The 26,455-nt window shown below is 40.4% G+C and overlaps 1 pseudogene across 1 annotated transcript in view; it reads left to right on the top strand.

Moving 5' to 3' along the window:
* The first annotated feature begins 4,785 nt into the window (after nt 1-4,785).
* The window catches only part of LOC307111663 (neurofilament light polypeptide-like), a 60,680-nt pseudogene continuing 39,010 nt past the window's right edge, over nt 4,786-26,455 (top strand). Inside the window, exons 1-2 of the transcript in view lie at nt 4,786-4,924; nt 4,997-5,142. The product of the transcript in view is annotated as a neurofilament light polypeptide-like (transcript). The remainder of the gene's footprint in view (nt 4,925-4,996; nt 5,143-26,455) is intronic.

The raw sequence follows: 26,455 nt of genomic DNA, 5'->3' as shown, positions 1-26,455 counted from the left end.
TCCCATCCTTTGGGAGGTCCCATAAGCACCTGAGAATTGTTTGAGAATATGATCTTGTTTTTGAGGAAATTGTATTGAAATTTTGGGCATACTTTTCCTGATGATTGAACACTGATGTTATTTCACCATAGGACACAGTCATTTATCAGCAAGGAGGCAATATATGATGATAATAGAGATATACTTTAATTTTGCAGAATTCTTTTATATATATTAATAAAATTACAGAGTTTTAAAGTGAGGAATAATGTTGGACAATAAGTGCAATCCCTTCATTTTTTCAATAAGAACAATGGAGGTGAGAGGGTAAAGTGGTTTGCTCATGGACAAATATTCACTTGACAGCACACACAATGATTTTAAGGTATACCCAGATTTTAATTAACATAAGATTAATTAATTAATTAGTAATTAATGCTAGTATTCTATTTAGCTAGTTGGTGGCAGAACCCAGATCCTTCAATCTTTGTCCACTATCCATCATAGCACTTCTGTTTTGGGAGACCTTTCCCTGGTAAGTATAGCAACACTTCTTTGTTTAGTTTTATAATTAAGGAAGAATATCATTATGGTTGAGTGATTTAATTAAGGTCAAAAAGGCAATTTAAAACATAACCCTAAGCACTCTTAAGATCCCTTCTCATCCCAGCCATTCAACTCCTGGGCATATTCCCAAAGGAGATGAAAACAAATATCCACATAAAATTTTGTACATGCATGTTGATGGAATTACTCATCCCAAAAGTGAAAGCAACCCGAATATCCACCTACTGATGAGTGAATAAACAAAGTATGGTATTCCATTTGATGGAATATGCAGCAAAAGAAAGGAATGAAGTACCAATATAGTCTACATGGATGAATCTTGAAAATATGCTAAGTATAAGATACCAGACACAAAAGTTCACATATTATATGATTCCATTTATATGAAATATCCAGAATAAGCAAATCTATAGAATCAGAAAGTAGATTAGTGGTTCTCTAAGGTTGGAGGTGGGGAAAGAATGGAAGAATAGGGGTGACTAATGAAGGGTACAAGGTTTCTTTTTGGAGTCATAACAATATTATAAAATTGATTGTGGTGATAACTACACAATTGTGTAAAGATACTATTGAATTATACACTTTAAATGGGTCAATTTATGCCTTAGCTGGTTTGGCTAAGAGCATTGGCCTGCAGACCAAAGGGTCCAGGTTAGATTCTGGTCAAGGGCATGTACCTTGGTTGCAGACACCTCTCTGGCCCAGGACCTGTCGGGGCTCATGTAGAAGGTGAGCAATTCATGTGTTTCTCTCACATCAATGTTTCTCTCTGTCTTTCCCTCTCTCTTCCATTCTCTCTAAAAATCAATGGAAAAATATCTTCTGGTAAGGATTAACAATAACAAAAAAATAAAATAAATGGGTCAATTTTATGGCATGTGAGTTAAATCTCAATAAAGATGTTAACAAAAGAGAAAGAGAGAGAAGAAGAAGAAGAAGAAGAAGAAGAAGAAGAAGAAGAAGAAGAAGAAGAAGAAGAAGAGGAGAAGAAGGAGAAAAATACTCTTCATCATGACTTAGGAAGTCAGGATGGGTTTTAAAAATGGCACATTCTAGAACACTGAGATATGCCAGCTAAGTAATTATATTCAAATGAGATGTAAATAGTTAAGGGTTGCGATTTATTCCTGATGTGGGCCTGATTTTCCTAAAGCAGTATTTGCTAAAGGATTGTAAATATTCACTTGACAGCACACACAATGATTTTAAGGTATACCCAGATTTTAATTAACATAAGATTAAGTAATTAATTAGTAATTAATGCTAGTATTCTATTTGTGATGTTGATATAAACTTTTTTTTCCTTGAGTTATAAATAATTTACTGTAAAGAAACAAAAATATATAAATAATGGTACAGTTGGTATGAAGATACAGTAAAAGTTATGAAGATGGTATATGAACAATTGACTTTTGGGGAACTTTGGTCCAGAGAAAACTTCTCCCAAAGCTTAAATTATTCACTAAGTTTCTTTAACAACAGGCAGCTTTTGGTTACCTAGAGGGTTTAGCTGTCAGTGAGTCCATGGCTCAAGGTCGTCTGTTCTCAAACCATCAGGCTTAAAATGGCAAATAAATAGTGGCTCACTTCTATGTTTTATTTATGCCATATTTAATTCAATGATATAGTGAAAAGAATAAGGGTGGTTGAACCTAAGGAATTTGGATTTGAGTATTTGCTGTGTGACTTTTTGGACACATAATAATATCTTTGTGTTTGTGTTTCATTTATGAAATGGAAATACCATATTTTTTTGTTAATCCTCACCCAAGGATTTTTTTTTCTCATTAATTTTTAGAGGGAGTGGAAAGGAGGGAGGGAGACATTGTTGTGAGAGAGACACATAGATTGGTTGCCTCTCCCAAGAGCCCAGACCAGGGCCAGGGATGGAGCTGGCAACTGAGGTTTGTGCCCTTAACTGGAATTGAACCCACGACCTTCAGTCCATGGGCCAATGCTCTATCCACTGAGCTAAACCAGCTAGCACCCATATTTTTTAAAATATATTTTATTGATTTCAGAGAGAAAGGGAGAGGGAAAGAGAGATAGAAACATCAATGATGAGAGAGAATCATTGATTGGCTGCCTCAAGAACGCCCCCCACTTGGGATTGAGCCAGCAATCCAGGCATATACCCTTGACCAGAATCAAACCCAGGACTCTTCAGTCCATAGACCGACACTCCATCCACTGAGCCAAACAAGTTAGGGCCCATAATTTGTTTTAATAGTGTGGTTGTGTGGGTTAGCTAAACAATATAAGTGACATATATCACCTGAAGTAGAGTAGATGATTAAAGACCAGTTTCCTTCCTTTCTCTGTAGGTCATACAATCACATTTCATGGAACAGAGTGGAAAGTTAATTGACTATGTTTTCCTGACAAGAAGATACATGTTAAGTCTGTTGTAGGGTTGAAGGGTGAGGTTCTCTGGCTTTTTTAAGTCAAGTGCAGTTATTGGTCAGTTACACTCCAGAGGCAATTAACACATTCTCTGGACAAAGTTCACTTTCAAAAGACTTCTCTAACTCTGCCATTCTGATTACTATTCTAGACACCTTGGTTGTTATGCAGAATTTTTTCGTGTGTGTGTGTGTGTGTGTGTGTGTGTGTGTGTGTGTGTGTGTCTGGTGACTGCATCTTCTCTGTATAGAGACTGGAAGATCATCCAGGGAATTTTTTTTGGGCCCCAGACACTTCCTACAAGAGGAAGCTGATCCCCAGGAGCCTGGTAGTTTGGCACATCTATATAGGGCGTACCTCCAAAATGTATACACATACTTTGAATAATTATAAAGATAGTGTTTATTAAAATACATTTCATTTTCAAAATTGAGCTATCAGCTGTTAATATGTGTATACTAGAGGCCCAGTGCATGATTTAATCATGCACCTGGTGCACCAGCTGGCTGTCTGTCCGCTGGTGCCCCAGGCCTTCCGAAAGCCTCCGGCGCGGCGGAGGCTTTCGAAAGGCCTTGTGCCGGCGCAGACAGACAGACAGCTCCCCCGCTTTGGCTTTTGATCGCGGGGGAGCCGGCTGGCTGTCTGTCCGCCGATGCACCAGGCCTTCCAAAGCCTCCGGCGCAGCCATGACACAGACGCTGAGCTCAGCGTCCTGCTGGCCCAATCAGCTACCCCGGCCACCCTGAGTCCCGCCCCCTGCGCCTCCTGCTGGCCCAATTGTGGGCGTAGCGGAGTGATGGTAATTTACATATTACCATTTTATTATGTAGGATATATTTTTTGGGTCACCCTTTAGATGAAGCAGAAATGGCTTCCCCTTAAGTACCATTGGACAAGTTATATGTAATAGGTAACTGGGACTTTATTCAGTCCATGATGTGAGATGATGAGCAGATGGCTTTGCAGTTTTACATATTTGCATGTACCTGCTAGCTCTAAGTTTCATTAGCTTTATGACCACTACAGTCACTTGTCTCTCTTAATCTCAGGGTTCTCTTTGAATAAAAAACAAGAAAAAGGAAAAAAGGGAGGTGGAGAGAGAAGGAGGGGAGGAAGAGAAGAAAAGAGGAAGGGAGGGAGGAAAGAAGGAAATTAATATCTTTTTCACCAAACTGTTGTGAGAATAAATCAAAATGAGATAATTTGGGAGATAATTAGAGTAGGCACTTAATAAATATTTTTGTCTCCCCCTCCCTTTTTCTTAAAACTGATTTTGGAGTTTAAAAGCCTTTATTAAATAACGAATCTAGACATGATGGGTGGAGATTACACAAGTGGAAAGAGTATAGTCCCTGTCCTTAAGGACCATTACAACTTAGATAGCACAAAAACATGTTTTACATAAATTGGATTGCAGAGTCCTGGTCGGGAACTGTGCCTAAAAGCTAATAAAATTTCTTACAAATATCACTGAGGAGCTTCCAGCGAGAGACTTCTTACTCCTATGTCATCTTGTTACAGTGACATTTCAGCCAATATACTAGTATTTTTGGCTAGATGAATGTCTGGCTTTGTCCTCAGCCAGTGGATACTGTTTCACTAGAGAACTTGTCATATTTAGAGAAACTCCAAGATGGGGACTGTATTATCGCCATTGTATTGATGAGGGAATTAAGGCCCAGTGAGGTAAAGTGACAAGTTCAAGGTCATATAAAAAGGAAGGGAGCACCTGGGTCTGTTCTATCCACATCTGGAGACTTAATCCATCGTCACCATGTGCTGCAGCCTCTGCAGCTCTTGAAGAAAGTAAGGAGAGCAGGTTGTCTGGCAGAGAGCATGGCTTCCAGAAATGACACAATAGAAGCTTTGGCAGGTTCTGAAGGGAAAGACATTCGACAACTTGGCACATCTTGCATAGGGACATGGGATAACTATCGGCAGCGGCTGGAACAATTTGGGAATGCCACTGCTCCAGGTTTAGAAGAACAAAGCACACATGAGGCTGGATGCTTGACTCTGCAGTAATGAACTTCCTTGTGTTTTATAGGTTGGCAGGAGAAAGAAATGACTGTGCCACGACTTTCCTTCTTCCTCTTCTTATTAACAGCTCTGCAGTCAAAGCAGTCAGTTAATATTCTCACGCACAGGCACGTGGAAACCAACCCTTCCTATCTGCTTATGCAAAGAGCCATTGTGATGTGAGGTATAAGGACAATGTAACAGACTTTATCTTTTACGTGTTGAGGGGAATGGCTCCGTTTCTGTGAAACCATCCATTACCTTTAGAGTGATTTTCAGCATAATGCAGAGAATGCATGATTTTTACTGCCTTTTAAATGTTTGCAAGATGGATGCTGTTTTTAAAATATTGAGATAAAACTGCGCATAAGGAAGGATGCTATGTGGGGTCTGTGTGGTGAGTGTTAGAGGCATATGGGCTTCTTTTTTTAAAGTGAAGGCTGGCCTAGGCAAAGTCATAATTGGGTAAAGTTTGTCTTTGGGGCATCTCTTTCTCTCCTTTCTGTGACTCCCTCTCCCCTACCTCCGGAAATCCTATTCCTTCACGAAACTGCTCAGAGCAGCTTCCTCCCCAGGGTTTCATCCAACATTAAACACTGCCCTCTGACTCCAATTCCCAGAGCCAGAAGTTCAATTTTGTAGAAACAAAAGTGCTAAAAAAAAGGTCTATTTCTTTAATCTCAAGGGAAGCAAGCATGTGCCCAGCCTTGCCACTTAACGCAGGGCCCAGGGCCAATGGCATAAGACCACCTCGGAATTTGTTTAAAATGGAGGAGTTTGCGTTCTACCTGAGACCAATCGAATCAGACTCTGCATGTTAACACGTTTCTCAGTTGATAAAAGTTGGGAAGCTCTGCTCTAGAGACTCAAGGTCCTTCCATGGGAACAAAATCCGGAGCAGAATTTCCTAGGCATCATGTCTTCACCAATTCCATGTGGTCTTAACCTGTGCTAGAGTCTGAGGTCAGTTTGCTCAGCTTGGGAATCTCAGGGTTAAAATAAATTAAATTAAACAGGTCATTAGAATGATGAAAATACTAACATACCCAAACTGCAACCAGCTGCCATGTTTGAGTACTTATATTCAGGGGCACTTGAAAATTTTTCTGATTTATTTTTTCACCATAATTCTATGAGGGAAGTACAACACCTGTCTCTATTTCATGTGGGGAGAAACTTACCTTCAAGGAATTAAATATGTGGCCCAAGGCCACAGAGCTGGTGAAGTAGAGATTAAATTGAAACCCAGGCAACCCAACCCCAGAACCTAAATGACTGTTCTGACCCTGCTGAAAGTCTACAAGCCCCTACAATTCTGATCTGCTTTGTGAATCGGTAAACCACATCTATAGTTAAGGTTCCCAGAATGGATTTGGCCACAGAGCCCCCTTTAAAAGGATCGAGGAATTCTCTGAAAGAGACCCCCACAGAACACCTGGGAGCTGTCTCCCTTTGTCCCCTGTGCACTGGCAACCCTCCTCCTCCTGGTTTAAGGTCCCTATATCCAGCCTCTGTGGATGGCATTCATAGGACACACTTGCCCTCCAGCTTATGGTTGGATTCAGCCAATGGGTGTTTGATGGTCAGAATCGGGATGGATGGAGAGGTCAGGTTACTCATTCACTGGGCTCTCTGCCTGCTTGACTGCAATGCATGTCTACCAAGTGACAGCTTCAGGTCGGTCGTTCTTTCTTACAGCTTCAGGTTCAGGGACAGGAATGGACCCCTCTCTTAGGGCTATTCACTGCCCCTTGTTGGCTTCCCTTCATTTTCCCCACATATCTGTAGGTAGTCCTTTATTCAACTGAACAACTTCACCATTTGTTTATGCCATTTTTTTCCTGCTTAGATCTTGACCAACATATCAATCTACACGAATAAAAGAGAAACATGCAAATTGACCATCACTTCACCATGCCCACCAGCCAATCAGGAGTGAGTATGCAAATTAACCCAACAAAGATGTTGGCAGCCCTGCCCCCCAGCCGCTCCGGGACTTTGGGCAACATGCATGCAGGCACAGGGTGGCCGGGCGGGGCGGGACATCTGCTATGAGGGGGTGGGTGGGGGGCAGAGGAAGCTACAGGAGCGACACTCCAGCTAGAGCAAAGACTGAAGGCTCTGGCTGGAGTGAAGACTCCGGCCCGAGCGAAGACAGAAGGTGGCAGCCAGAGCGAAGGCCTGGGTCCCGGGTGCCAGAGGAAAACTGGTGCCGGCAGCCAGGGGAAGGAAGGCCTATTGCATGCATCTTTGTGCAACGGGCCTCTAGTAAAAATATAATGAGGTATATTTCCATGATGTTTTTTAAAAATTATTTACTTCTTAACTTCTTCCTCATATCCGCTCTCAATTCCTGAATCTTCAGATAAGATCAGTGTTTGAGAAAACGTACCTCCTTTCTCCACTGGCTTCTTTCAGGCATTTCCAAGGGTATTGTGAGTATTCCAGGTGGAGGATGTTGGGAAACTAATACAGACAGATGTTAGATGCTCACACCTGAGGGAAATGGGTACACCAAAAGCATAGCCCTGAGGCACTAATTTCTTCTCATCAGAAACACAGAGGAGCATGATGCGGCCACTATCTCAGAGGAAAACTGCTGGGAGCCATAGCATTAGGGTCTCCTAGGGGGTGAGGACGGGGTGGAGGCGATGGGTCCTGAGGAAAGGGGAGGCTATGAAGAAGACTGCTGCAGACTAAGAAAAGGAAACGAATTCTTTTCCTAGAAAGTGCCTCTGGCCTCAAGCAGGAGTGACAAAGTGGATCCATGGGGTCTAAGGTATATTTATGTTTGTGAGAGATGTCAACGTTAGCACATCTCTGAGTCCAAGTGGTGGCTGTCAGAACTGAATGCTCCTTCTGGGGACAAGAGACATCTGGACCAGGTCAGATACGCTGAGGCACTGGGGTATGAAAAGAGTAAAGAGAGCAGACAAAAAAAATAAGAGGCATTTTGAAGAAATGGAGGGTGAGTTAATGAGAGAAGAAGGGCTGTGAGAATAGCTTTCTCCCAAATACCATAAACATGAAGAGAAGGGCATTGAGGGCATGCTGCTGAAATGCTGCCTGAGCTCAGGGACGCACTGCATCCCCTGGAAAATGACAAGTGGACTCTGCCTCGTTCAGGAAGATGACTGCCAGGACAGAAGCTTTGATCTGGATCCAAAGAAAATGAGAAAAATGGGAGCTGGAGTTTCTTAAATAGATACTGCATCAAACACTTGAACATAGTAGTCTCATTTTAATCTCTTTATAGCATCTATTTTCCCCCCCTTTTATTGCATACACAAGAAAACTGAGGGTCAAAATTTACTAGCATAGAGTCACAAGACGAGTATCAGAGTCCAGCTCACACTCAGTGTGCTCTGAATCTGAGCCAAGGATACTAGGCATCCTCCTCCTGGGTCCAGAGAGGTCACTTTCCCACCTCCTCATGGATGAAGGGATCAGTGGAAAGCAGTCAGCATAATCTTGGAGTGGCAATAATTCAGGCAATTGAGAAAAGCTGATTCATGTTCCCAGCACCTGAAGGAAGAGGTCTGTGAAGTAGAAAGAGAAAAAACTGAGAAACTCCCTGAAAGGGACAGTTTTAAGCTTGCCACTTGCAGCCAATGGAGTTAATAAGGTGAAACTCCATATTTTAAACTCCCATTAACCGCATGTGTTACACAGTTATACCTCACAGTTCCCTTCCACTCCAGCAAATCTCGGTTGAGCATCAGAATCTATTTGAAGTGCTGGACCACACAATGATTAAATTGAGAGAGTTGATCTCAAATTGACGGTGCATGAGAACCACTGGGGACTGACAGTTAAAACATGGACTCCTAGGCCCCAGCTCTAGATGTTCTGATTCAATAGGTCTTGAGTACAACCCAGGAATCTGCAGTAGAGCAGCCACCTATGTGACTCTGATGGAGGTTGACCTCCTGCTTGAAGCATTGGTTTTGAGGCACCTGGGGTCTGAAATCTGACCTAGGAAAAGAGAAATCTGCAGGAAATAGGGACACATGGCAGACATGTAAATAAAGCTAGTTCTGAAAGTCTGATTAGTATAACTCTGTTTTTTCATCCATTTTTTTCACTCTCTGCTTACTACTCTTTACTCCTTTATCAAGTCACTCTTATACCATTTAATAGACTCAACCACTTGGGTTCTTGAAAATATTCTTTTTTACCCACTACATCAGGGTGAGGAATGTCCAACTCGTGTAAGTCCTGAGAAATCATTTGGTCACGCCCTGCCAAGGCATTAGGGGTGAGTTAATTAAATGTTTGACCAAATGTAGCAGGCTAATTTTTAAGTTGATAACTTTGTAAGGCCCATGAATGATGTTATCAATACCTAAATGACCCTTGGCAGACAAAAGGTTCCCCACCCCTGTACTACATTATACAATCTGATATACCCTAAAAGGTAACCTTCCCAAATCCATTTTATAATGCCATTCTTTTTTTAAAAAAACACACCAACCTTCAAGTTTTGTTAATGATTTTTTTTATGTTAACGATTTTAGTGATTAAGAGTTAAAGCCCAGTCTCCTTGACATGGAATTTAAAGTTGTCTGATATTTAGCTTCTTATTTTCTTGGATAATTCTTCTGCATCTTTTATAGAATAAGATTGTCTCCTCTTTTTTTTTTTTTTTTTACCAAGTATACTCTGAGCAGCCATTCTTCCATGTCCCTGCTAATACAGGGAAGGAAACTCCTCATGTCTTCCCACATTTCTACCTTGAGGGACGGAGGAGAAGGTGTGTGGATTAGGTGTGCTGGTAAAAGGTTAACGATCAGCTCTGTTTGGGGGGAAAAATAGGTCTGATTTTTAGCATTTACCAATTTTCATGCTATCAATAACCCCAATATGGCTGATTTCAAGATGACAATACTGTGGCACTGGAAGTGGGGTTTGGGGGTACTCTGAACATTGGGGGCCTCTGAGCCTCACTAAGCTAACTCCCACACACCACTGGGAATGGTGTGTGAGAGTTAGCTTCTTATTTCACACATCACAGTGTTGCCTGGCTGTAGGGGAAGCTCTGTTGGTCTTTTCTACAATGGGTGGAGGGGTGACTAGCCTACATGCCAAATTCATTCATCCCTAGGGCCCTCTGGTTTCAGGCCCGATGGCCCTTGTCCTGTGCAGTGCGCAGTGTTCTGCTAGCAGCTGCTAAAATCTTATTGGTGAATTATAACTTCTTCACTCTCAGTACTTTCAAGGCTCAGTGACCCTTCCCCATCAGCTGAGTTGCCTCAACGCAGCTAATGCTGGGACCATCGTCTCTCTTGCCTGTTGGCTCATGCTGGTCACCCACATGGCTTCCCAAAGCGGGCCTGCAGTCCCAGACTCAGTCAGCTTCCAAGTACACCCTGGGTGCAAGCAGGGACTTCCTTATCCCTAATCCAGGCAGCTGAGGAGCCTTGGGGGCAGTGACTGTGACCTCTCTTCCTTTATTTCTTTTCCTCCATGGAGGTAGGGTCATGCTAGTCACAGAGATTGTCTAAGAGAACTAGAAAGCTCCGACGTCCTCACCTGACAAACTGAGGAGGGCATGCCAGTGCTCTGGGCCCCCTAACCTGTTTGCTTGTTTCTAAAACCACCAACTTTCTTCTTTCTGAGGTTTCAACTTAGAGTGGGTAGCAGGATATATCTATATTTCCTTCTCTATCCTTCTCTTTTCTGTCTCCCCTGACTTTCATTTTTCTTGCTGAAGGACACCTATTTCCATTTCCTTTTAACATATCACCTTTCTCATATTGTGAGTTCTCACTAAAAATGCAGAAGATGCCCGATCAGCATGGCTCAGAGGTTGAGCGTCCACCTATGAACCAGGAGGTTAAGGTTCGATTCCCGGTCAGGGCACATGGCCTGGTTGTGGGAGTCATACAGGAGGCAACCAATCAATGACTCTCTCTCATCATCGATGTTTCTATCTCTCTCCCTTGCCCTTCCTCTCTGAATTCACTAAAAATCTTTTTAAAAAATTCAGAATAGGAAGAATGTACAGTGGTTAACAAAAGTAGGTTTACATTTGTGAGTACATAAAACAGTTTGTTCTTGTATTATTATTTATTAATTATTGTATTATTAGTTGTATTACAACTGTCAACCTCTTTTTCCCACCCCTACATGAGCAAATAAATACACTATTTATTTTCTCCAGGGGTGCAAAGGGAAATAAATAGCAAACAAAATTACAAAGTTTTTAATGACAGTCAGTCAGGACTCAATAAAAATTGATTATTTCAGACTGGCATATATTTTTTAATGTATTTTATTTGACCAATTAATAATTGCACTACATTTGATGTTTTTCAGGCTCTGCTAGGCAGCTATCCACTTTGCATACTGGAATCCGACATTTTACAGGGTGCAGTTATCTCCGGACAAGAGGGTTGTCTCTGCTGTGACTGAGTGGCAGGAAGAATTCTGGCTATCTTGCTTTCCAACCCCGTGATCGAGCCAAGACTCTTTAAAACCGAACCACAGATGAGTCAGCAATTACTCTGATGGCAATTCTCCCAGAGAGAAAACATTGAACAACTGGGAATGGCTTGTTCCTTCAGGGTCTTAAATATTTAGGGGGCTAATCTTCTCACTGGGTATCTCTAAATTATTTAAACTCAATTGGCCTGCACTGTGGTCTGTTCTCTGCCCCGTATTTGAAAGCCTGACTATTTCCTTCTCACAAGCCTGTAGGTTTACAGCTTAATCAAAATGACAATTACCTGAGGCATTGTGTCTGTTATAAAGCACATCCATTACAGGGTCACCAAGGCAGGGAAGTGGGAGGGGGTGAGGAAGAAGTTCAGGCTGCTGGTGTAGCTGGAAAACAGATTCTCCTCTGCCCCCCACTCCCCCAAGGGGAGGCATGAGTTTGCCCTTGAAGCCATTCACTCTTTTGGAGGCCAATTCTGAGGCCTGTTCCCGGGGTCACTATATGAACATGCTGGTTTCACAACCACATGGTAGTGTACCTGAGGACCAGGGATTCCAACTGCCTTTGTCCTTATGCCTCCAAATCATTTCTGTCCCGACATGAGGGACTTCTTTTATTTTGATGAGAGAAAAAATAGAGGGGTTGAGACATTCAGACCTGACTTGGAACAAATTTAGGGGCTGATGTTTGATCAAGGGATTCTATTATGCAATATGGAAGCTCCAAAAGTGGAATTGAAGCCAGTGGGTGAAATTTGCACTGAGGTTGCCTTCACTCTTGTCTAATCAGTCTGCTAGGTCACACCTGCGTAGCTAGGTATACGCAAAGAGCTATGAGCAGTAAATAAAATGTTTAGTGGCATTACGTTTTCACTACAGAACTGATTATTGGACAAAGTGGGACTCTTCCGGTACTGCTGGAATAAGCATTTCTGGAGGCCCCCGGGAGAGGATGAGATATGGTAGATAGCTTTACTTCTGTCGAATTACACCTCTGGGTTTCCAAAGCCCCATTTCCCTTAGTCCAGTCATGGAAGTATTGCCAGTATCTAGAGATTCCCTTCTATGTTGGAGCTGGGTCCAGTTCAGCATCAGGCTAGTTAGAGTCCACTATCCCACTGTGTGTGTGGTTTACATGGCTGTGGTCCACACTGGAGAGTGCCAAGAAGCCGAGCATGGGCCAGAGCCAAATGTGCCAAGAGGAACCAAGAGCACAAGAGCACCAAGAGAGTGAATTTCCTTGTTTAGTATCCCAAACCTTGTCAGGCTTGCAGTGGCCACGCCCATTCTGGCCAATGACCTTTGTTCCCAGGTGTGACTGACAGACAAGCACCTTCCCTAGTCACCCCCAGCTTTACTGGGCACGTGTTTATCTTCCCTGTGTCCAATCACCTTCCCCCAATGTTTTGCAGGGGGAATAGGCCTATAATGTCTGGCCTTCCATTTGCTCCTTTCCTATAATCAATAATTAGCTGATTACAATGATATCAAACTCAGTAAAAAACCCAGAAACTCCAGTCCCTCAAATTTTCTCATTAGAGTTCTCACGCTGGCATATATACTCATCTCAGATGGTCCGCAGTAGCCTGTTTCAGGTGCACCTGTTCCACTCCATGGTATTTCTTCTTGCTGCACTGATGCAGCTGAAGTAAATTGATGGACTTTTTGCCTCTTTCATGAGGTTATTAGTCACTTGATCTCTAGTCAGAGTAGTTAGTGAAGCCAATTCTCTTGCCTCAGGTGGTCATGACCGCTTTAGTACTGTAACCATTACGTTCTCTATTATTCCAAAACTGTGTGCTGCCCCTTCCCTATGGTGATTTGAACACAGTATTTGCACATAAACTTTTTGCTGAACAAATTAGGTGAAGTGAAGTGAGGAGAAAACTGGCAGAAGGGAAGTTTTTTTCTTGAGTCCTTAAAACAGGGAGCAATTTGTCCCTTAGATGAGATCATTGTCTGGAAGGCTCCCATGGCTAAGCTCATTAAAAAATAAAGCCATAAGCGCATCATAAACCAGGTAAGAGGTCTCAGTGTGGTCCTTAAAACAGTGTAAAGTAGAGAGAATCACAAAAGAAGGTTGGGGACCAAGATGAGAAATTACATCCACCTTGCTTTGTAGATATATTTCTCCAAATTACAGTAAAAAATGCTTAAAGGAAGAACATAGATAGCAATGTTGTTTTCTTTCAGGAGTATCCTTATTTATTAACCTTGAAAATAAGAATTGCCCTCTCTGTAAAGACTGGTAGAAATGGGATGGAATGATAAAATGTAAAGGATTCATGATTATTTTTTATTAAGGAAAAGCACTGAATTATTCTCTGTTATGAGAAAAGGAACAAAAGGAACAAGAAAGTAAGCACAGAATAAATACTTATAGAATGTAGTTTAGGGGACAATGTTGGGACATGTGGATACATGCAGTGGAGTGGGCGTTTTGAATCTGAAAACATTAAAGCCAAATAAAGTCATGTGTTTCCTGTGTGATGACTAGCTTCTGCTGTCATATTAGGGGGGAGGGGTTAGGCATTGGTATTGACTGTATGAGATTCTTAAATTCATGGCTTCTTTAAAATAATTTACAGGAGAGTGATACAAATTATTGGGTATGTTTGTTCTAAGCTGTCTTGGGGCTACCTGAAAAATTGGCACACAAAACTCATTTCTGTTTTGCTTAACTTGGAACTCACGCAGGGCAGAAAAGCAGTGGGCATCACCCCAAAACATTATAAAGCACATGGACAGCCAGCGGCCACCTGGGACAATATATTATGGTAGAGACAATAGGCAGCCTTAAACCTGGGAGTCAGGTATGTGGAAAGGCTTTTTTTGGGAAATTGGAGCATTTAAGAGTTCTCATGTATACATGAGAATTTATATAGACACACGCATGCCCAGGGCTGGATGCATGTTTAGAAAATATCTGAGAAAACCCTAAGCTTTGGTGTTTGGCTGATCTCTAGGCTCCGTGCAAGCAGAAAATTAAGGCTAAATAAGGCAGAGTTGTAAATGGCCCATCTGAGTGGGATTGAAAGAATGCCTCAGGACAGAGATGATCTGCAAAGCCTGGGAGAGGTGCTTTTAAGCTCCTGGTATTGAAGGAAACCTCTTTCAAAACAGTAGCTGGACACAAGCTAAAAAAACAACAATAAAAAGACCCACAGCACTTTTTGTGAGCATATAAGAAAAGGAATATAGCCTTTGCAAAAGTAGATTAGAAATGTCACTAATCAAATGGATGACTGCGCCCTGGCTGGTATGGTTCAGTTGGTTCAGCATTGTACCAAGCACTCAGAGGTCGCCAGTTTTAATCCCTGTCAGGGCACATGCCCGGATTGCAGGCTTGATCCCCAGTAGGGGGCGTATAGGAGACAGCCAATGGATGTTTCTCTTTCTCCTTTCTCCCTTCCTCCTTCTCTAAAATCAATAAAGACATGTTTTAAAAAGTGGATGACTGGGGACTTAAAAAAACTCACAGATAACATAATTAATGGTGAAAGATTATAAGTTTTCCATCTAGAGATCAGGAACTAGACAAAGATGAGCACTTTAACCACTGCTATTCAACAGTATAGTGGAAATTCTACCCAAAAAACCCTCCTGATTTTTGAGGTGCAGGTTTAGATATTGGTAGTGACTTCTTGGGTGCTACATCTATTACATTTCTTGGCTCGGGTGTTTTTTACACAGGTGGGTTTATTGTGAGTAATTAAGGAAGTTATGCCATTGTGATTTGTGCATTTTTATATCTAAAATTTTAATTAAAAATTAAAACATATACCATTGAATAAAAAATTAAAGTGACCATTGTGCCTCCAGTTTAGTTTTAATATAATTGCATCACTATTTTTGAATTAAAGTAAAATTATTTTTAAATAGAACGTAAGAAAAAAATACATAAAAACATACAGTGAGCTTCAAGTAAATGAGCAAGATGCTTTTCACAGCAGCTTCCAATGGACAACCCTGAGACATGGCATTTCTCATTTCGGCATTAAGCATTTCACTGGAGCTGATGATATAGACTAGAGGAAACTTGGGATCTAATTTTACATGATTAGCTTGGCTGTTTCTTTATTGTTTCTTCCTCTATAATTGTGTGAACATTATGGTGGGGAAATGACTCTTTCCCAAAAGATTGGCTTATAAATCATTACCCACTCATTTGTCTATGTTGATTTTTTTCCCTTTGATGGGAGTCTGGATATGTGGAGAAGAAATCTTTCTACAGTAATTGTACTTTGACTAATGCTAACTTTATTAAACTTTGTGCTTTTGGCATGCCTTTGACATTTTGGAAAGCATTTATAGTTTCTGGCAATAATATGATAAATCCAGAACCATTCTGATATTTTCTTGGTCAAATCATGAAATCAGGTGGTTTACAATGTTCCCATTGATTTTCCTAGTTCTACATATTATATTGCTTAACACTATTTTTGTTTTGTTTTGTTTTGTTAATCCTGACCAGATATTTTTTTCCATTGATTTTTAGAGAGCGTGGAAAAAGGAGAGAGAGAGAGAGAGAGAGAGAGAGAGAGAGAGAGAGAGAGATTGATTGGTTGCCTCCCAGCCTCCCCATGCACCCCAATGGGGCTGGGTATCAAACCCAGGTACCTGTCCTTGATCACGAATTGAACCTGTGACCCTTTGGCCAGGAATTAACCCTACTTTTTTAGGACAAGGCTTCATCAACCACTAAGCTTTATTTTTGCCCCAATACTTTACAAAAAGATGATCAAAGCCAGTGTGGAGGAAAACAGAAGACCCCTGCTACTGTGAAGTTGAGGCCATGTACCAGCTGTAGAAGGCATATTAACATTCTAGCAGGATTCTGTAGCTAGATACATTTTAGTGAGCATAATTATTTGCAAAAGCACTGTGAATGCTGGTTTTAAAATCTCAGTGTTACTAAACAACTACTATGCCCCTTTCTCCTTTGTTCATTAATACTGGAACACATGTTAATATAGGAGGATATTAGAAATTAATGACCCTCATAGTGCAAGTGAATAGATTTGAACTAATCCTATTTGCTATCAAATCTGTTCTTCTTCAGTGTGACTGATGTATTTTAATTATCGTACTAGCTGTCCCCTAGTGTTACAGACCGTGGCATCTTTGATTTTCTTCTTTCCTCTCGCCTTATTATAATATAGCAGTTGGAGCCAAACAGTTCTGGGTTCAAAATCTAGATTTGCCACTTACTATCTGGGACCTCGACATGTTATTTATCCTCTTGGTTTACTTTAGTTTTTTTATCTGCTAAATGTGGGATAATAATAGTCTTCATTTTGTGGAGTTGTTGATAGAATCAAATGGTAAAATGAAGGCATCTGACAATCAGTAAATGCATAGTAAATATAACTAATTGTTGCTGCTATTGCTAAGTACTGCTGATTCTAGCTTTAAACTTTCTGTTATTGTTGCACATTACTCTCTGTTTATACCAGTACTGTCTTGATTTAGGTCTGATCTTCCTGCTGCCCTGGACTCGTAAAAATCTAATTCAATCCACTCATTTTACCCACTTTTATTCCTTATATTAAGCTGTTTCCTTTAGAAACCTTTAATACCTTCCAGTTATCCAGAAAATCAGGTTAAATTGTCCTAGGGTAGTTTTTTAGGCTCTTAAGATTTTTGAATGGATGTCCCCTTTCAATTTTCTTTGGTCTTAATCTACTCTTAACCAGTTGTGTCTTAGATCAGCCACTAGACTGGCAGTGACGTTAATACTCTTAAGGTTTATTATTATTATTATTTAATTTATTTCATAGAAGTGCTGGTTTTGAGACCTCTCCCCCCGCCCCTCCCCATTAATTAGCAGAGTGGCTTTGGGAAAATCAACAGACTTCCCTGTGCCTTATTTTATTTATCTGCACATTGACAGCCTCTCAAAATTTAGTGTGCATAAGGATCCCTTTGAGAAAGTATGAAACATGTAGACTCTAGCCCTTATCCCAAAGATTCTGATAATTTTTTATTTTTAAAAGTGAAATATAACATACAGTAAGTACACAGAGTACACAAATATTAGGTGTGCATCTTTGCATCTTGATTTTTTATGTATGTATACTGTTGTGTGAACACCATCCAGTCAAGATAGAAAACATTTCCAGTACCCCAGAGGTTTTCCATACCTTCAGTCTATTTCCCCCCCAGAGACAACTACTATTACTTCTATCATGATTCCTTTTTAACTATCTGCTTAGATGGTTCTTGATGTTCCTTTTAGATACAGTTGATCTGGTTCTCAATTTTGAATAAACTCATATTGTTGTCCTGATTTAGGTATTTCTTAGAAACACATTACCTGTCCTTCCTGTCTCTAGCTCCGTAAGAAATACCAAAGGACTTTCCTCTCCTTTGATTCTTCACCTCTACAGACTTTCATAACCTTTCATATTCTTCAGCATTACAGTGTCCTCTTTCCAATCTAGGCTAGAAATATAGAACACCAAAGTTAGAGGTCAGGTATTCCAACCTCCATCACTTGCAGCAATTCCTTCTACAGTATCCTTGGAAAATGGTCTTTTACCTCTGTTTGAAAACTTCCAGTACCTGAGAAGTGATCAGATCCCATTTTTGGATACTTTTGCTAGAAAGTGCTTTTATATATTGAGATTGATAAAATATTCTTTGGTTCATTTGCTCATAGTTTTGCTCTTTAGAATGATAAAGAATATCTGGCCCTGGCCGGTTTGGCTCAGTGGATAGAGCATCGGCCTGCGGACTGAATGGTCCCAGGTTCGATTCCGGGGTCAAGGGCATGTACCTTGGTTGCGGGCACATCCCCAGTAGGGGGTGTGCAGGAGGCAGCTGATTGATGCTTCTCTCTCAGCGATGTTTCTAGCTCTCTGTCCCTCTCCCTTCCTCTCTGTAAAAAATCAATAAAATATATTAAAAAAAAAGAATATCTGGCCCCCTTTCCTTTCAAATATCTATGACTCTTGCCACATATACTCTAAGATTTTTTTCCCTACTAGTTGGAAACATGTAGACTCTAGCCCTTATCCCAAATATTCTGATAATTTTTAATTTTTAAAAGTGAAATATAGCATACAATAAGTGCACAAACTCCCAGCACTTTACTGGATCCTGTCATGCCTTTCAAAGACCCAAGTCTGAAGAGTACTATACAATTATGGGGAGAAATTACACTTTATGGTATAACATAACTGTGAGAGCAATAATTGATGGATGCTACCCTATGGGGCACAGAGACAGCACAAATCTCTTTCGTCTCCTCAGGACCAGCTTCATGACTTATAGCCTGTGCACTTTCCTGGGCTCATGCCTCATTGGTCGCCATGCTTGGTCTGGTGTTCTGCTGTTGTCATTTGAAAATTCTTAATATATTTTGAAGTAAGGGCCCTGTGTTTCATTTGGCATCAGGTCTCACAAATGAAATAGCCAGTTCTGCCTTTCTGGTTGCCTTACATTTGCTAATGCTTACATATTTTGATTTTTCGTTTTTACTCATACTTCCTAAAACTGCCATTAAAAATGTATTATATTTTATAGTTCTTTTACTTATTTGATAAAGCTTTTCCTTATGGCAATGAAGATAGGTTCAATATTGCAGTCATGCTCGTGTTACAGATGAATGACCTAAGGCTTAAAGAAATTCAGTGAACTGCCAAGTTTTTATAGCTTATTAGCAACAAAGCAAGGCCACAACTAGGTCTCCTGACTTCAGCATTCTTTGGATAAGGACCTCCTGCTCTTCCCCTGAAACAGTGCTATTTTCCAGATTCCCAGGGTTCAAGTTAAACACTCTAATTGTATCAACTTTCCAGCTTCCCCATGGTTCTCCTTTTTGTTCACTTCCAAGCTCAGTGCTTTGACTTGACACCATGTATTGCTGACTCATGCTTAGTCTAGAATTCCCTCTATTTGCTCCTCAGGTCATTTACCCATAATTGCCTAGTCCTTTCTTATCTAATAATTGAAGGTTATTTTTTTACCCTAAGTGATTTACCCTGAGTTTGCATTTTTTTAAAAGTAATCTCGGGTTAATTTTGAGAGAATTTCAATGCAATCTTATTTTTTCCTCCATCAATTATGATTCTGATCTATAGCTAATTTCCATATCATTAAGGATGCTCTAGTAATTGGAAAGAAATCTGCATGGTTTTGTTTTTTTAAAAGTGCTCATCTAATTTGTGAAGGAAGGTTAAACTACTTTAAGCTACTGAGACATACCTGATATTTGATAAAAAAGAAACCCAAGGCAATTTTAGGAAATTGTAACCTCCTTTGCAACTATATTAGTCAGGTGATGGGAAATGGAGGGTATAATGTAACAAGGTTATAATGACCATCTTAATATAGCCAAGTTGATAGTAGCATGAAGGCTCAACATTGGCGTTATCTCTGCCTACTCCACGGACCGACCTCAGTCTTGGGGGTTGTCTGGCCCCAGAAAAACTGTGCAGTTGGAAGTCTTCATCTTCTGGTGATGACTCTGATGCAGGCTCTTTCTCCTGGATAACCCACGTTGACATGTATATTTCACATGCAGTGCTCACACCTGAGTTAGCTTAACATCGTTATTTTCTAATTCCTGGAGGATAAAATAAAAAGGCTTGGTTGAGATGATTTCATTGTCCTTATGTCTGCAATGTTGCCAGTTGAGATGTTCCCACTTTAGGTAGATACCACCAACCCGGAAATAAATTTAGCTGGTAATTTGTATGCCAGTTAATGACACCACAATCTTCCCCACTGAAGTGTTGAAGAAACGGGGTGTTCTCCTTGTTCTCACCCTTTTCTTTACTTGCACATCCAATCAAACAACTAAGCCCTGTGCTACTATCTCCAAGTACATTCTAAATGATTTCTGCTCTCCATTCACAGCTATGCCTACACAATACATAATATGCCCACATGGTACACATTACACCCACACACTAAAACTCAAGACAGCACTGCTTCTCACCTGGTCCCTGCAATAAACTCATAAATTGATCTCCTTTGGCCTGTATATAGCGGTTAAGATTATACTTTCAATAATGCAAATCAGATAATGTCATTCCTTTTATTGTAGCTCTACCCTAGTTCTGTGTTGTTTTAAGTAGAACATGATACCATTTATATACTTTCCCCTTTGTTTGTATTGTTTTCTTCCTTCTCCTTCCAACCCCAAACTAGAATGAATCTTCTGGGCTTCCTATCCTATCATCATCTATATCTCCATGCTTATAAGAAGAGTGTTGGCACCCAGTAGTTGCTCAAAAATTATTCACTGAATAAATAAGTGGACCTGCAATCCAGGCCTGAAATACAGCCCATTTCTCTTTATTTCAGAAAATTCTCTCCAAAACTCCAGTGCTAATTCCAAGCTTTAGCAAATGACTGGCTCCTGTAGGGATGGCTCTTGGGGCTTGCACCTCCTTTGCTTATCCGTTTGGCTTCGCTGTAGCCAAAGACCTCCCTCTGATTGGAGTCTGGTTTCCTTCTTTCTTCCTTAATGACTTTTCAATATATCTTCAGCTCTGCAACTCTAGGAGCAATTGTTCCTCCTATTTGAATTTAGCTTTTGACTAGTCATGCCTTTCTATCTTTTCTTTATATACGTGATGTTGACTAGGCTGCCTTTCCTAGCTTCCAGTGCTCTGGCTCCCTCCATGAGCCAATTAATAGTTGCAAATGGTCATATACTCTTTAACTCCTGGAGGGTTCAATGGATCCCCGATACTTGGAAAATGTTTGGAGTGACTAAGCCAAATGCGTGCCTCCTTCTGATCATATAACATATTCAGGATACATTTCCTCTGCTGAGATTTGCAAAGCTTCATTGCTTACAGGTTAACACTTGTTTCATAAAAGTAGTCTGTATACTTTTGCTTACTGTGTCCATCTATGAATCCAGGGCTGAAATACCATTGCTTAGCACTCATAGAAAAATGAGCTGCATGTGATATATTCCAAACTGTTCTCTGACAACTAAAACTTAGTTGTTCACTTAGAAGTCAAGAAAGATAGCAATAAGCAGCTGGCAAAACAATCCTAATGGCAGAGATGGGATGCTGAGCATAACTTTGGCTAGCATTTTCAGGATTTTTTAATGCTTGCTTGCAACTGTCACTTCCTTAAGCATTTCATGAAGATTAATAATGTAAGAAAAAGGCCATCTTTCTCAAGTAACTGAACACAGTTACTGTTAGGACTTTTTCTGGCAAAATAGGGAAAGAGAAGAAATTTGTCTCCTTATATGTTCATCTCTACTCTATTTTTCTTTTTTTCTTTAAATATATTTATCCTGCTATTTGTCAATCATATATCATTAAGCTTGGAGAAATTACATTTCTGTTACAGTTATATCATGATAATAATAATATATAATAATAATATATTCACATATGCATATATGTAGACACCTATACATGTATGTTTGTGCACATATATATAATATTTGATAGGGTTGTTTTGATAATAACAAATGTGAATAAATGAACTGAACTAGTAAATGTACCATAGTTGGCACTCAAAAATATTAGCCTTTGTTATTGTTGTATTGTTATTTCTATAAATGATTAATATATTAATACAGAAAAGAAAGATCGACTTCAGCATGACAGTGTAAAGACCTTTACTGTTCTGCTCCCCAGTGAAACAAATGAAAACTATAAATATTATTTAAAAGTCTCTGCAAAATTATAATAAAGGCAAAAAGCAAATAAAAATATACTCAAAAGCACTTATGAAAAGTTTGTAAGAAAGGCAAGAGTCTGTGTTGTTTGAATTAGAACCATTTTCTCATAGCTCACATGGCACTACTATAGGAGCCACAAATTCCATTTGTAGGTATATACCCAACGGAAATGAAAACATGTACCTATACAAAAACTTGTATAAGAATGCTTATGGAAGCTTTATTTGTAATAGCCTACTGTGGAAAGAACCCAATGTTTATCACCTGAAGAATGAATAAACCAATTTGGAATTTATAATAATAAAAGTGTACTATGCTAATTAACCAGACATCCTTCCGAATGATCTTCTGGATGAAGCAAGGGCTGCGAGGGAAGTCTGGGTCCCGGGCGCCAGAGGGAAGCCTGGGTCCTGGGTGTCAGAGGGAAGCTGATGCGGCAACAGGGGGGAATTCTTGCAGGAATTTCATGCATCAGGCCTCTAGTATCCATACAATGGAATATTATTTGCCCATAAAAAGAAATGAAGTAGTAATACCATAGCTACAAGAAAAGAAAACTACAGACCAATATTTCATATGGACATTGTCACAAAACTCCTCAACAAAATACTAACAAACCAAATTTAGCAGTATATGGAGAAAATTATACAACATGACCAAGTGATGTTTATTACTGAAATGCAATGATTGTTCAATATTTAAACATCAATCAGTATGATACATCAGGTTAACAGAATGAAACCCCCACACATATAGTAATGTCTATTATAATGGCTATTACTTTTAAAAATGGAAAGTAAAAATGTTGGTTAGGTCATAGAGAAATTGAAACACTTGTGCATTGTTTATGGAATGTAAACTGGGGGAGCCACTGTGGAAAACAGTTGGCAGTTTCTCAAAAGGTTAAACATAGAATTACCATATGACACTCCTCTATCAGTAACTGACAGGTCTGGCAGGGAGAAAATCAGTAAGGATATAGTTGAACTCAACAGCATCATCAATCAACTGGATCTAATTGACATCTACATAACGTTTCATCCAACAAAAGCAAAGTGCACATTCTTTCCAAGCTCACACACCTGAGCCATAAAACACACCTTAACAAATTTAAAAAATAATAGCCATTATAGTAGGTGCAAATTGGCATCTCATTGTCATTTTGATTTGATTTCCCTAATGGTTAGTGATGTTTTACATCTGGGATTTCCTTTTGAGGTGATGAAATTGTTCTAAAATTGTGGTAATAGTTACAAGTATCTGTAAATACATTTAAAAACATTGAATTTCCCTGGCCAGGTGGCTCAGTTGGGTGGAATTTCATCCCCTGCACCAAAAGGTTGAGGGTTCCATTCCTGATGAGAACACATACCTAGGTTGCATGTTTGATTTCCCAGTAGGGGAATGTATGAAAGACAACCGATTGATGTTTCCCTCTCACATTGATTTCTCTTTCTCTTTCTTCCTTCATCTCTCTGTGAAAATCAATAAACATATGTCCTTAGATGAAGACTTAAAAACAACAACCTAAAAACATTGAACTGTCACCCTAACCGGTTTGGCTCAGTGGATAGAGCATTGGCCTGTGGACTCAAGGGTCCCAGGTTCGATTCCAGTCAAGGGCATGTACCTTGGTTGCGGGCACATACCCAGTAGGGAGTGTACAGGAGGCAGCTGATCGATGTTTCTCTCTCATCAATGTTTCTAACTCTCTATCCCTCTCCCTCTCTGTAAAAAATTAATAAGATATATTAAAAAACCCCAAAAAACATTGAACTGTCCGTTTTGAGTGGTATGAGAATTATATCTCAATGAAGCTGTTAAACAATGGAAAAAAGAGACAAGGAACAAGAAGAAAGCTTAGTATTTCTCTGTGTATGATGACATAAACATGCAATGATATGGATGTACTGCTACATCTAACTCTGAAGAGAAAAGCTGCTGCCATGCACGACTGAAATATCTCAGGGGGTGGGAAGGGGACTACATATTGGTCAACTCTCGAGAAGCCTGGGAGTGATTCTTTTGCTGGAAAAAATATTCATAGGTTTGTGGAGAACAAATGAAAAAGAGATGGAAAATGCTAGCTAAAAAAACGAGTTTCCTTCTTAACGAAGCAGGAGAAATTTTGGTGAGCTGAAACCATAAACTCTTAGAAGAAAACATAGGGGTATATCTTTGTCACCTTGAATTTGGCAATGGATTCTTAGATAGCAACAGCAAACACAGACCCACAAAATAGATAAACTGGACTTCATCACATTTAAAAAGGTTTGTGCTTTAAAGGACATTATCAAGAATTTGAAAAGAAAACATACAGAATGGGAGAAAATATTTGCAAATCAAATAGCTGATAAGAAGCTAAGATCTAGAATATATTAAAGAACATTTACAACTCAAAGACAAAACGGCAACCTGGCTAAATCTTCATTTTCCTGTGAGTTCTAGATAATCAGCCCTTCTTCTATGCAAAAGGGAGCAGAGTTTGGAGAAGTTGGGTCAACAGCAGATGAGAGTCTGCTGTTCCCAAGCCTCAGTCTCCTCAGCCTCTTCCTCAGGTAGGGGCTGGGGAAAGCATTGAAATGCTGGCTATAATGAAGGTACAGGGTTTCCTAGCCAGGGTGTGAAATCCAGGAAGGGAGGGTTTGCTAAACTCTCAGGTAAGTTACTTTCCTTCATTGGGCCTTAGGAGTGAGGAGAAATAAGTTCAGGACTTCTACAGCCCTTTCCTGCTAAACACTACTGGCTCTCAGAGATTTTGCCTCTATTACCAAGCCAGATTTTTGGTAATGGAATCTTTGGGGGTTGTGTGGGCAGCTGGCCTCTGAGAACAGAGATTTTGAGGTTTTGAGCGGTTCCAGGGTGGCTGGGTTAACATCATGTTCCCCTCCTCTCTCCTGTGGAAGAGGAGACCTTCCTCTAGGAAACCCCAAACCCCACCGATTACTGTACGCCAAGTGGAGGCAGGGTTTGCTAGGGATGCTGTGGCACCTGGAGCCTCCCAGAGCCTGGGCCACCCAGATGTCTCTGCTTAGAACCTGCTGGTCCTGGAGGACTCAGATCTGTGAAAAGATGAGGGGGGCTGTGTCCTACTCCCTTCCCCCAGTCCCAGAACCCAAGGATGCAGCCTCGATTGACCAAGCCCAGTGGGGGAGTGTGGTGGGGAAGGGGTAACATAGGAGCACCCAAATGTTAGCTATTATTGCTATTATATTATTACTACTAGAGGCCCAATGCATGAAATTTGTGCAAGAGTAGGCCTTCCTTCCCCTGGCTGCCGGCACCAGCTTCCCTCTGGTACCTGGGACCTGGGCTTCCCTCACAGCCCCGGCTTTGTCTGGAAGGTCATCTGGAAGGACATCCAGTCTAATTAGCATATTACGCTTTTATCATTATAGATTGTATGAATATATAAATCATATCTTAAAATAGAAAAGGAAAGCTTAATACTTTTCTGTGCGTGATGGCACAAAAACACAATGGCATGGATGCTTATCACTTGCTCTGAAAAGAAAACCTGCTGCTGTGAACAACTGAAGTGTCCAAGGGAAGGAAGATATGTGACAAGAGTCAACCTGGATGGTCTACATTCCTGCTAATAAAGGCTGGTCCACAGGGCACAGCAGCAGCAGTGCCTGGGAGAGTGTGAGAAATGCAGAATCTCAGGTCCTCACTCCAGATCTACTGAGTTAGGATTTGTCTTTTAACAAGATCCCCCTCGCACGTTCAAGAGAACACTGGAGAACACACAGCTAAATTAGTGCATGCCACAGGAAGTCTATGAGGGGTGGGATGGAGGACCATTCTAGGATCCCCTAAGAAGGAATAAAGATTACATAACCCTGACAAAGGTTTCAGTCCCACGGGTGGGAATTTTCTAGAGGATTCACATGGCCGGAAATCAGTGATTTAGTAGGAGGATTTTGCCAAGATCTCATTCTAACAACATAACCTTGCTTCATGTTCTTTGAACATATTTGGTTAACTCAGTGTTTAGTGTTATTCACTTTCACTTCATTTAGTCCCAGTGTTTTAGGAAAGTTAGTTAAAAAACTAAAATGATAACTATAATTCTAACACGGTTCTCAGTGATCCCCATGGACATTCAAGTTCAAGGAGCAGTGGGGGACATTCCACTCAGGTAGACAGAAATGGATGATCTACAGCAATTCTTGGAGAAAAATAATAACAAAAATACTATAATTATCTATAGTTTGGTAGGAAGACCTTGCACCCCACAACAGGTAGGAATAAATAAGAATATAAAACTGGGAATGGTACTTTAATTGAATAGGTCTATGCCAGCATGGCTAATTTAAAAATGTTCTGTGATACCACATTGGCATCACAAAGAAAACAACAACAAAAACAATGTTTTTGCCCCCAAAT

The sequence above is a fragment of the Cnephaeus nilssonii genome (genome assembly GCF_951640355.1).
Source record: "Cnephaeus nilssonii genome assembly, chromosome: 15".
NCBI classification, from domain to species: domain Eukaryota; kingdom Metazoa; phylum Chordata; class Mammalia; order Chiroptera; family Vespertilionidae; genus Cnephaeus; species Cnephaeus nilssonii.
The sequence above is the reverse complement of the archived record's forward strand: the minus strand, read 5'-3'. Positions and strand labels throughout refer to the sequence as shown.